We start from the raw sequence: 13,029 nt of genomic DNA, 5'->3' as shown, positions 1-13,029 counted from the left end.
TAGAAATATCTGTACATTTATTAAAAAGAAAAAACTGAAATATCACATTGGCCTAAGTATTCAGACCCTTCACTCAGTACTTCGTTGAAGCACCTTTGGTAGCATTACAACCTCGAGTCTTTTTGGGTATGATGCAACAAGCTTTGCACACTTGGATTGGGGAATGTTCTGCCATTCTTCCTTGCAAATCAAGCTTAATCAGATTGGATGGCGGCCATTGGTGGATAGCCATTTTTTGTTCCCTCCAGAGATGTTCAATAGATTCAAGTCAAGGTTCTAACTGGGCCACTCTAGGACATTCACTGAATTGTCCCTAAGTCACTCCTGTGTTGTCTTGGCTGTGTGCTTAGGATCGTTGTCATGTTGGAAAGTGAACCTTTGGCCTACTCTGAGGTCCTGAGTGCCATGGAACAGGTTTTTATTGAGGGTATCCCCTCAATACTTTGCTCCATTCAGCTTTCCCTCAACCCTGACCAGTCTCCCAATCCCTGATGCTGAAAAGCACCCCTCAGCATGATGCTGCCACCACCATTCTTCATTCTTGGGATGGTATTGGGCAGGTGAAAGTGACTGGTTTCCTACAGACATAACACTTAGATTTGAAGTCAGATAGCTCAATCTTAGTTTCACCAGACCAGATAATTTTGTTCCTCACAATCTGAGAGTACTTCGGGGCTTTCATGTGTTTTGAACTGAGGAGAGATGTCCATCTAAGCCACTCTGCCATAAAGACCAGATCGATTGAGGGCTACAGGTCATCTTTCTTACAAAGGCCCTTCTCCTCCAATTGCTCAGTTTGATGGACAATCAGCTCTTGGAAGAGTCCTGATTGTGCTAAAATGGAAATGGATTCTTCCATTTGAGAATTATGGAAGCTGCTGTGTATGAGGAATCTTCAATGCAGCAGAAATTTTATTGTAGCTTTCCCCAGATCTATGTCTTGCAATAATCCTGTCTCTGCTGCAGGCAGTTCCTTGACTTCATGACTTTTGCTCTGTTACAGTATGCATTGTCAGCTGTGAGGCCTTCTATAGAGATGAGTGTGCCTTTCCAAATCACATCCATCAATTTAATTTACCATAGATCAACTCCAATCAAGGTGTAGAAACATGTCAGCAACGATCAAGAGAAAGGGGAGGCACCTGAGGTAAATTTCACGTGTTGTTGCAGAGTCTGAATACATATGCCAATGTGATATTTCATTTTTTTTCTTTTTAATAAATGTACAGACATTTCCAAAATTATGTTTTTATTTTGTCATGGGGTAGTGAGTAGATTAATGAGAAAAAAAAATGAATTTCAATAACCGTAGAATCAGGCTGCAGCATAACAAAATTGACAAAAGTGAAGGGGGTCTGAATACTTTCTGAATGCAATGTAGATCATGAAAATGGTTGCTAATTAATGGATAATAAATATTTTCAGGTCTCAGTTCCCCAGAATCAAGTTTGTAGAAGAAATATTTACCTCAATAGATACTACTGGATATATAAATCCATTACTAGTTGATGCCAAGTATTGGCAATATTTTTCTTTTAAAGCAATTGTATCCTTTTACTTTTAAGAAAAGCAGTAATGTGTATTTTTCTTCTCTTTGGCAATGTGTGTATTTTTTTCCTAATTATCTGCAAAATCTGAACTATTACTAACCGTGTAATAGAATATCCCTATCATAGTAACACATATTACTTACCACTGTATATTAAAACTGTAAAAGAGAGCTTAAGAGAATCACACTAAAACTAAATAAGATCACACTGCCATCTTTTTATCAGTAATAGGGCTTGCATAGTAGGCATCTCTACTTCCTTTGATGTTTATATAAAACAGATAAAATGCATAAATTGCTTATAATCAGAGATGAATTAAAGCCAAATAGCATCCCAGAGGACAAAGCACCCCAGGTACCCATCAGCAGCCTAACCAAATGACAGACTTAGAGGAAACTTCAAAGCTGCAGATAATATCCACTGGTAATATCCACAAAGAATCTAGATTCTAATAAAAGCCTGATTTCCACAGTTTTGAGAAATCCAGATATTAGCAGCCCCAAACAAGAAAAAAAACTTAACTACTGTATAAATACCTACTTAGCTAAATATTTTATTCTGCCATACTTCTACAAATAATGTTACAATAGCTGAATGCCAATAGAACAAGGTTCATACAAAAAATCTTGGAAATGGATTGTACTATTTGAAAACTTTACTATTTACTCAGAATCATCAACGTTTGGGTAGGAACTTATTTCTTTTCAAATTAGATTGGTACTCTGTTGTACAACTGCTTACAGGAAAAGGAAAATGACAATTTCACTATGAGACAAAGGGACAGTTTGATCTTGTTAGTAACAGTATACTTTTTTCTACAACACTGTAAAATACATTTTATTGTCATTTTGGTCATTCTATTAAAGAAATATATATTGGATAATACATTGTACATTTTGTGCATTACAAGCTCTATTGTAATTCTGTAGCAAATATTTTATTAAGAAATAAATATTTATACAATAGGAGACCATTGGAAAATTTACGTTTAGTAAATATATTCCTTAGCGGGATATTGCTGTTTTACAGTATCTATTGTTATAACTCTAAATAAATATTGAAATAATATATCAAGCTAATTAATAGGATATGGACACCCCCCCACACTTGTTATATGAGAATATAACAAGTTAGGGGATGAATGAAAATATGTGGAATCTTAACAGCATTTTATACAGCATCATTTTATTAAAAAGTATACAAAAATTTTGAAGCACTAAATTGAGTCACAATTACCAGAAAATGAAAATGCTAATTATTTGCATGGCAGTATTGCCTTTGAAACTCAGACATCTGAATTGGCATGAAGCTAGAATGAATCTGGTTCCTGAACTTGAGTGAGAAAAACCCAGTACCCAGCCACCCAGTAAAGTGGCTTTTTCACACACATATATCTCATCCAGTATGAACCACAAGTACTTTAGGCAAAGTGAAAGTCATTTTAGTAAGAAGGGCAAGTCTTTACATAGGATACAGAAACAAGTATACATTTATACACTGTTGGAGAGTTTTTTAAAAAAAGAAAATGGCTGTGTGTAAGAGAATGCTGTTGCTCACTTTTATTTATTCAGCCTGTATACCTCTGAATCATGTAGAATAAAAATTAAATAGAATAAAATCATATTAAGGGCTTATTGGCAATACATATGTTCAGTTTGGATGGTGCAAGTCGATCTATAAAAAAAGCCCAGGTTTTAGTATCTTGCCGGAAGAAATCAAGGTATGGGCAACAGCCTCAACCAAAGAAGTTATTGGTAAGTGTTGCTACCAAATGCTATTCCTTTGCCCTCCCATGGCTCTATATTTCACTCTCCCTTCTTTCCTTTTTACTCTCCACTCTCTACTTGTCCATCTATTTGGTTATCATATTGATATATTACATTTAAATTTAAATTTATTGTTTTATCATAGAAAACAAGGTACAAAATTGTAAAACCAACCAACAAACAAAATGAAACAAAACATAAACCTTTAACCCTAACAAAGAAAAAAATAGTGTACAAAAAAGAAGGAAAAAGTGGTCAATTAAATTTAACATGGAGGATCCACCCTGGCTGGGTGCTGAAAGAAAAAAAAAAGCAATAAATTCTCCTCCCCTTTTGCATACATACATATGTAGAAAGTCCACAAATGGTTTCCAGTCTCGTATAAAGCTGTGTAGTCCATTATCTCTAATCAAAGCAGTTAATTTCTCCATCTCTGCTAATTCAGTCAATTTCCAAATTTCTATTTTTCAACAGTCGGCATCTCTTTCCAGTGTTTGGCAAGTACAATCCTCGCATATGTCACCATGTGAAGGAATAGCATATTGATATATTCTCATTGTGTTCTTTTTGTTTATTTTATTGTTCTATTATTTTACTTCTGTTCTGTTTACACTCTTTCATTTCTTCATTTTATTGTTATAAGCTGCCTAGAATAGCCCCACAGCAAAATAGGCAGCAAATACAAATAAATTGTAGAAACGGTACAGCTAGAGCTTGTCCTCACTTGACTGTAATAGAAGGCTGGCCTACAGATATCCATATGCTAGGCCATATCAGGATTTGTAGGTCAAAACTAGCACGTTGAATTTCATCTAGAAATTTACTGAGACCCAGATCAAGGCCTGAAGCAAGAGTGTAGTGATCCTCTGTACAAAGTACCAATTAATACACAGGCTGCTACATTCTATACCACCTGCAATGGAATCCATATGTAGAATACTTTGTAAATGTTTAGATCAGAGGTATCAACCTGATGCATCACATACTGGCCACGCCCATCCCCAGTTTAGGAAAGGAAAAGTTGCACTATGCCATGTGACAATGTGACTGCGAGTTTGACACCCCTGGTTTAGATGAATGGTTGAGGTGTATGCGAGTTGTTGTTGCAAGGTGATAGAGCTATAAGTGGTTCACTAGCTGAAGCTGGACAAAGAATCTGGTGGCCCACATTTTTGCCTGATTAACTAGCAATAGCTATGAGCCCAGGGCATGCCCATCTCTGGATCTGCTGTTTCAGGGCTAATATTTCCCCACCCAAGAGACAACAGGGAGTCCAACAGCCTCTTTGTTTTGCTTAGGTAATATGGAAATGTTGTATGTAATGGGAAACATAAAAGGAAGTCAGATCAGTGAGAATGTGTTTCTTAAGACGCACAGATAGTAAAGCAAGAAGAGAGTTTTTTGTTCATGATCTCTGATTAAAAATTGTAAACTAAGATACACCCTGACTACATGACTACATAAATAGGATTACACCATTAAAAACTGTGTGTGACGTAGTGTACAAACATGTTGGAAACAAGTATGGCTTTAATAATAGAAAAGCATTATGAGATGCAGAGGACAGTGTTGGTATAAACTAGTTTTAGATATGTTTCCTCTTCTTATCTCATACCTTAATTTCTTTGACAATTTACTCATTGGTACACATTTTCTGCACTTCATATAACTTCAGTTAACCTGAAAAGTGAATAACATACAGCAATATATGTATTTATATGTCTTCCGAGATAAGAATTTTGCCAGCAGATGGCACTATTATGTAAAGATAGTTTATAGCTTACTTGTAAAGCTTTTCTTTTGTACCATATTGGAGAAGTTTTAAAATTGTCTTTTCCTTGCAAGAGTCCATAGATTTTTTTTAACCGTGTTAAACAGTGAAGCCAATCTTGAATAATACTGTAATTACTTAAGTTATTTAAATATATCAGGATATTTGTATCAACAGTATTTACCTTCTAGAATCTAGACCCTACAGTGAGGGATCTTTCAAATAACAGTCTTCACAAGACAGGGAGTGGGTAATTTCAGATTCATAGTGAAAATAGTAAAACAGACATCCCTTGTATTACTTCAAATACGTCTTAAAATGCCTTAGGATTAAAGCAATTATGTGTAATACAATATTGTCTAGATTTGATGCTGCCTCTTGATTGGGTGAAAACATGAAATACAGCTTTTTCCTTGTTTGGAATAGACTGTGGTTTTCACCTGCATTTCTACCAAAATTACGCTTTCTTTATGTAATCTCAAGATATTAAAATAGTTGAACGGTATATTCCTAGTTTTAATAATGAAACTTAATTGGTGTTTTAACGCTTTGATATTAAAATTAAAATGAAAAGAAGGAAAGCACCTTGCTGAGCATGCACAAGTTTTCTTGTACATATTGGTTATCTTGCTATAGCAAAGCTAAAGTTTCTAATGAGTTGAAGGGTAGGTAGCTATGAGTTGAAGGCTAGGTCCAACAAAGTGTTGAATGTACTTCAGAGATCTCAAAATATTTTTAAGGAGCTATTTTGAGTAAAATATATCACGATAAATTGCTGTTTATGTATAATTTATCTAAATAATTATTTCAACTTTCCTGGGGAACATTTGGAACCAATCTTGGCATAAATTATGAACAAATGTTTCATCATTCCAAATAAGTTATTTATATAGATATATAGTTTAAAGCTAAGGCTTATACTGCAAGCATAAGTGAACAAATATTTAGATGACCTACAAATTATTGGAGAGTTGGCATTAGTTTCTAAGAAGCCTCATTTTGGCTGTTTTACTTAAGGCAATGTGCCAGCAGAAATTGCATTCACTTTAAATGACGCTTGTATCAGTGTATCACTTTAAAGATCAATCTTTTATACCTAGGTATTAATTTCCACTACTAGACTGCTTATTATATACATTGCAAGTATATAAATATTACGTTGAGGGCACCTCTCCCATCTAATTGTACAAACACATTTAAGTAATATGATTTGTATTGCCATCAGTGAACAGAAAACACATGTTAGGAGAATGTTTTCCAATTTTAGAGCTGACAAGTTGGCAGGATGGCATAGTAACTAATTGAAATAACTTCCACTGGGGAAAAAAGACATCTTGAAAGTGGCAAGAACTATAAATCTAATAGGTTTATCATGCAAAATTGCTTCCATGTAATTATCCCAATATGAAGTAGAGGGCAATTTTAAGTGTCTTCAGTAAAATATATAGCAGAAACTTAAAGAGTCCGGGTGGGGTGGGGTGAATCTTCTAAAAACTCCTACTTTTATTCTAACACATTTAGTTTATATATAAAATACTCATGATTTTATATAGTTCTGATTTTTTTAAAGTAAAAGATAAAAACTGCAAACAACACAACATTCATTTGTACAATTTTAAAACAACTGTGGAGAGAGTACTGGATTCGGCTATCAGCTACGATATAAATCCATTTAAAATTTCTGAGCTTCTAATTTTTTTTATCTTTTAACATATTTCATTGTTCAAAAAGATATTTTGTTTTTTGTAAGTAATTAAATCAGAAGCTCAATACATTAAAATAATACATTAAAACTGGATAATTTATGCATTTTGTGCAAGAGCCAGCCTTCAGGCCAGTTTTAAAGTTTAAATAAGTTATGTTTTAGAGATTTATTTTTACCACGAAGACAATCTTTGGCAGTAGGCCCTAAAATCACATTGCAGATTTGTGTGAAACGTATCGGTGGATCGTTGGACACAATTTCTTCTAAAAAAAGAGAAACAGGTACTGTACTTTGCTGGTGGTATGAAATCCAAATCTATTCTCAACATAAACTATAAGCACAGAGTTTGATTCTCCTAGAGTCGACGTTACTTATTTGCCTGTGTTTCCATCTCAAGCTCCCATGAGGGAAAGGGTTCCATGGTTTGAGAGTTCAGAACAATATATATGGGGAATTAGCTTGGTCACTTGGCAGAAAATAATAAACAATGTATTTTCCCTGCATTGGAAAGGAAGGTTGATTTTGCATCTTTTTTTCTTTTCTATTACCTCCAATTTCCTCAGTTGTTGATATTATAAAAATTATAAAAAATAGACCAGGCTGTTCTCACTATTTCTATGGTAAAAGTATTTCCCAGGTGCCTGTAATATTTCTGGCCAATGAGGTTTCAAATGTGAAAGAGAATGGGATTGAGTGGCAGCAGAAGGAAGCAATCTTATGTTAAAATCTATCTTTCTACCTCAGTAGAGTGTATGCTCACTGACATTAGCTCTCCAAGATTTCATAAGATGATGTTTTCCACACCTGCCTGCAGACGTTTGAGATTAAACATGGTTGTTTACACCAAAAGCACTGATTCTCTGACCAAGCAATGGCCCTTTGCCTGATTATGAAAGTTGCTTGAATATTTGGGCTAGATTTTTCTCAATTATCTAACATTTGTTAGTTAATATTATTGTAATGGTTGCAATAAAAACAGAAATTAACACTCTTTTCCATTTTACAAATGGGGTCATCTGCAGTATTGTTGTTTTCTCCTGCTAAAAAGATTGATGATTTAACCAACTATTTTAATTTAATTTAATTTATATTGCGTGCACTAGCAGTGTGATATATGTATGTGTATACATATTTATTAGTTTTAATTGAGTTAAAGAACTTATAAAACTGACAACTCATCATTTGTGACTCTGGCTGATCAACTTTTGCACATTGTTTATGATCCGAAAGCTTTGATAGTTACTTCAGTAAGTACTCTGCTTTGCAGCCATTAGAGGGTATTTCTGCAATGAGGCTTCGTTTGGCTTCTTAGATTACAGTATAACTTTTCTGTTCCCCTTACTATCCAGACAAATCATACTTTCAAACAACACTAAAAGAAAAGGCAGATTTAACATTTTTTGTTAATAACATAAACAGCAGTGGATAAAATTAATGAATGTAAAACACTATTAAGTATAATCTTCATTGTCATTGTACTTAAATACAACTGGATACAATTGAAGAGTTTGTTATAGATCAAACTACAGTAGGGTAGTTATAGTATTAAATATCTTTTGAATATCTGCAGCTGGGTATATACATTAAATAAAGTAGTTAAATAAATAAAATGTATTTTTAAATAAACCATTTCTAATGTATCCAGGGTATTTTAATGCTTTTGTCACCTATTATTTTCCTATTTGCTCCTCAAATATTTTTAGTATATTATTTCAGTTTACTGGTATACACTCTATAACTTTAGTCAGTAAAACACTTACAAAGTGTTTTTTTTATGATGTATCCCATCAGAAAAAATTTACAGGTCTTAAAAATGCCTAAACAAAACATAGTTTGCTATGTAAGGATTCAACAGAAGCACCAAGGTCTCATTCAAACTGACAGGTTTTGCCTAGAGTCTGTAATGTAGTTGTTATCCTTTATTCATATTATTGAAAATAATCTCATATACATCATCATGGTAAAAAGGAGAGATTTATGGTTTATAGGGGACGTGCATAAGTGCACTAACATGCCTATTGTCCCTATCATTGTATTTTTATTCTCTTATTCTTGTTCTCATTTTTGTTTGACAAATTCCAATAAATAAAAAATGAAATACATTTTATATGTGCAATAAAAACATGACTATTTATTTAATTGCAGAAATATGAATATAAATGTAGAAAATATGCATGCAAATATGCATATTTTATTCATGTAATTCTAGAAAGTAGGGCAACTAATAATGTAAAGATATCCTAAAGTCTTCAGGTGAAGTTTGTTTTGAATTGAAACTTACATAAAATTGAATTTAACATAGAAGGACAGAACTTTATTTCAGTCATTGGCCAAAAAAAATTCAAACAATGAAATGAACAAAAAATTATCCTCTTAACAAGAACTATTACGAATCATTTGTGGACAAAGCTTACAAATAATGTAATTTTTAGTGCTTTTAGAAAAATAAAGTTATCTGTATTATTTAACAGTTAGTGCACATAGAAAACATCAGAATGCCCTGGAAATGTAAATAAAAGAGTTTTAATCAGCTCATGGAGAATGCCCCTATAGAACTGACAGTAGAGAAGAACATGGGCAGTGGTTTCTATGACCACAGGGACAGTATGGGGTTTCACTATATTTCTTTTCTAGGACAATTGTAGGAAGAACATTAAACATTAAGGATAAAGCTTTCCTAAATTTGGCGGGTGTAGAATTTAATATATCTTTTTCTAAATTATTTTTTAATACAGAGGCAACTGATAATCATGGCTTACGACTCCCTCTTGAGACAAAAATTAAAAGGGTAAAATTATGCAAAACACAGGAAGAAAAGTTTAGCATACAAAATTATTTCTGACTCTTGTTTATTTAGAAAAAGTGTTAATTGGATAATAAATATTCTAAATGTTTATACATTTGTTTTTAAAAGGCTGAATTCTTTGGTAAAATAGGTCTTTATTTCAATGTGGAAGGAAGCCATTTCTCTGCCAGTAACCACTATAAATTCATTAAGATATGTAGTGACAGATAAGTAATTAAGATATGTAATTAATTCAGAACAGATACAAGTGTAACAAATGTGCTAATAAATACTTGGATAGTAAGATTAAGGGTAACCCTAGTTTTCCAATCTGTACAAAAACTGGGTATTTCGATTTGTATGGTCATGTCTTGCTGTGTGTGCTAATCTGATCACTATAGAATAAGGATGGTAAACTCAGCAACCTCCACACACTATTTTTCTGACTGCAGAGTTTCTCAAGATTGTGCAGCTAAATCTGAGCAGTATACGGTGACTTTTCATGATGTGATATGTTCTGCCACATAAATCTCAAAATAAGAATTGGGAGGCTTAATACATTTATTTCCTCCCTTACAAGCATGCCAAATTCATAATGACTTTTCACGTAAGGTTTTTGGAGCGCCCTTCCTGGAAGCCAACAATCTCTTTATGTTGACTGTAATGTATGAAGTGGTTCATAGTACTGTCTTCTGTAATAGTTAGCTTGCCATTTAAAAATCATGAAAAGGAATGCCTATAATGGTAGACTAGAAGATAAATACATAAAGAACTGGAGTGAAATGTAGGGTCATGGAATGAATGGAAATAGCATTTGCAGAACACTGTCATTGCTTATGCCAGTGGCAAGGGCTGGCTGAAGATTTTGGAAAAAAAATGTTTTCATTTTAATTTTGTAAAAGTATTTCAGTTTGCATTATATACTTTTTTCAATAATACCTGACTAGGAAGTGCCTTGATACTACTAGAACCATGCAAATCCATTATGACTTATTAGATAGCGTGTCTTGAATTGAGTATTTATACAGAAAAAGAATGACTAAAAATGTTGAGTTTTAAATAAACAATGCTTTTAACTTATACCAGATAATTAATTAAAACAATGCATTCATTGAAAACAGAAAAATAATTAGTGATCCCATATTTATATTACCATATTTATATAAACTAGTACCTATTTATTTTTCATAATTATTTGAATGTAATTATTAAGGTCATTGATTAACCAAAGTATTTTTCTGCTTCCTATTTATAGAAGAACATGCTGGATTATTTTATTGTAAATGCAACAAAATGTTTTAAACCATGAACCATTTAAGTGAGGATATTTGACTTCAATAGATCTAAACTGACTTTGTACCTACAACTTTTATATGGCAGTATTCTAAACCAAAAATAACATGATGTAACATAATATTTACTGTCTGCAAAAAAAATAACTTGTAACTAGTTGTTGAGAATTAATTATAATACTTAAAAGTTTTCTTCTGAACTGAGGGCATTTCACATTTCTATAGTTGACTGTATAATTGGATATCTTTATTCTAGTTTGATTCATTCATCTGCTTTCAAATATTGTGCCCAGACTTTTAAAATTTTGGCAAATTAAAATTTAACCCTATCTTGTTAGAGTTCTAGTACACTTTTATTGTGTTTTCTTTGACTTATTTTAACTTTATGAAATTATTTTTGAAAAAAACAACAACACCCTAGATTCCAAAACAGTTTAAACAAAATGACTTCATTAATATCATAAGTGAAATTCATTGGTGACCATTCACATTATCTGAAGTTTATTGAAATATAGCTGTGCTTATTATAACTCTTGTTTCATATATGAATTAAAAGGTGCCTTTCAAAATCATGTTAGAACAATAATTAATATTTATTTTAAAAAAGGTAGAATATGAAATAAATGTTTAGTATTCAAGAAAGGAGAAATTCACTTTTTACATATCTATGTAATAAAATGAATTATGTTTGGAATATTACCTATTAGATTGAAAAATTGGAAGCTTGTGTACATACTTGCTTTCAGTGTCTTTGTATCAAAGATATTCTTAGAATTTTGACGGATTTCATAATTTGCTTTCAAATATTATTAAATCTTATACAAGATATGTGTCCACACACAGTAACATCAGAATAATGAGAGATTAGGATTTATTATTCAAGTGACTTATAATGACTCCCTACAATTTTAAAACCAGAGCTATGGATACTAATATTTTACATAGACTTAAGAACTGTAATTTGTTCGGTCTATGAAACTGAAACCTAGTTGTATCAAAAAATTTCTAATTCATGTGTTCGCTCCAAAGAAGAAATTTAGTTCAAGATATAATTTTGGTGTTATTACACATGTGAATGTCTTAAAACTGAATGCACCGCTATTGCTATAACATGACCACTTGTAATTTCAAAAGATAGGTCTTATATCCAGGCTTCTTAAAACGTGAAGAATTAATTCAGTGAAGCATGAAACAACTTTTTAGCAAATGGAAATAAGTTTACAGTGTGTGATTTTCATGCCACTATTCTTAGGTAATCAGATAATGTTTTTCTCCCCAGTGATTATTACACAACTCATAGTTGGTTTTCTTGTGACAATAAAAGTTTCAGGGTAACTTTCCAATCATAGTGGATACTGGCTTATTTATCCCTCTGTGATATACGATATATTTGTAAAATGATACATTTGGAAACATTTAGCATTTTAAAATAGTAATATGCTGTTAACATGGACTCCTCTGATGTTTTCTTGCTGAATATATTAATGATTTGAGGAGAAAATAACTGTTGCACTCTCTTAATATGGTCAATACAGCTACTGATAATAGGGTCAATACAGCTACTGATAAATTATGGATCATGTCCCTACCCCAACTTTTCAGGGTTACTTTCTATCCAGGAATTCTCATTTGGTGAATTAAAAAGGAAGTCACATTACAATATACCAGAGGGAGAAAAGAGGAAAATTCTTTTCTTATTTTTAGTTTCTTTTACTTTCTTCCCTTTCAATGGACTTTAGAACCTGTGTGGGGGGGGGGGACTAGTTTAAAGTGAGTTTAGCACAAGAAACGAATGTGAGAAAATAACATATATTTTTTAGTTATTATAATGGTGTTTAAAATGACAAACAACAGAAATTAAATGAAATAAAATTTTGATGAGCTTTAGCTCTGCCTAAAACAGCATATACCAGAAATGCCTTTCCAAAAGGCAACTGGACTTCCTTGGTTTTTTTCTTTTAAAATGTTTTATTTCTCATCCAAGAAGGAAAATGTTTTCAAAAAACAAACAAGAAAGTCCACTTGCCTTTTGAAAAGGCACCTTTGAGACAACCATGACTGGATGATTGAGAATCTTCATAGACATCTTTCCTTAAATAGGATTTTTTATGTCATGCTTCCTTTCACTTTTCTTTCATTAATTAAATCATTTTTACCTAT

At 32.5% G+C, this 13,029-nt stretch overlaps 1 protein-coding gene across 9 annotated transcripts in view; it reads left to right on the top strand.

The window, feature by feature from the left end:
- Positions 1–13,029, top strand: part of WDPCP (WD repeat containing planar cell polarity effector) — a 151,258-nt gene that overhangs the window by 18,635 nt on the left and 119,594 nt on the right. Inside the window, exon 3 of one of the 9 annotated variants that reach the window (XM_087716803.1) lies at positions 1,004–1,147. The exons of the other annotated variants lie outside the window; for them this stretch is intronic. The gene's annotated coding sequence lies outside the window, so the exon portion shown is untranslated. The remainder of the gene's footprint in view (positions 1–1,003; positions 1,148–13,029) is intronic. 9 annotated transcript variants of the gene reach the window in all.

Source organism: Thamnophis sirtalis, unplaced genomic scaffold (assembly GCF_051295495.1).
Source record: "Thamnophis sirtalis isolate CommonGarterSnake01/CBP01778 unplaced genomic scaffold, rThaSir2_p1.2 scaffold_5, whole genome shotgun sequence".
NCBI classification, from domain to species: Eukaryota; Metazoa; Chordata; class Lepidosauria; order Squamata; family Natricidae; genus Thamnophis; species Thamnophis sirtalis.
This window is presented reverse-complemented; position numbering and strand designations above follow the sequence as displayed.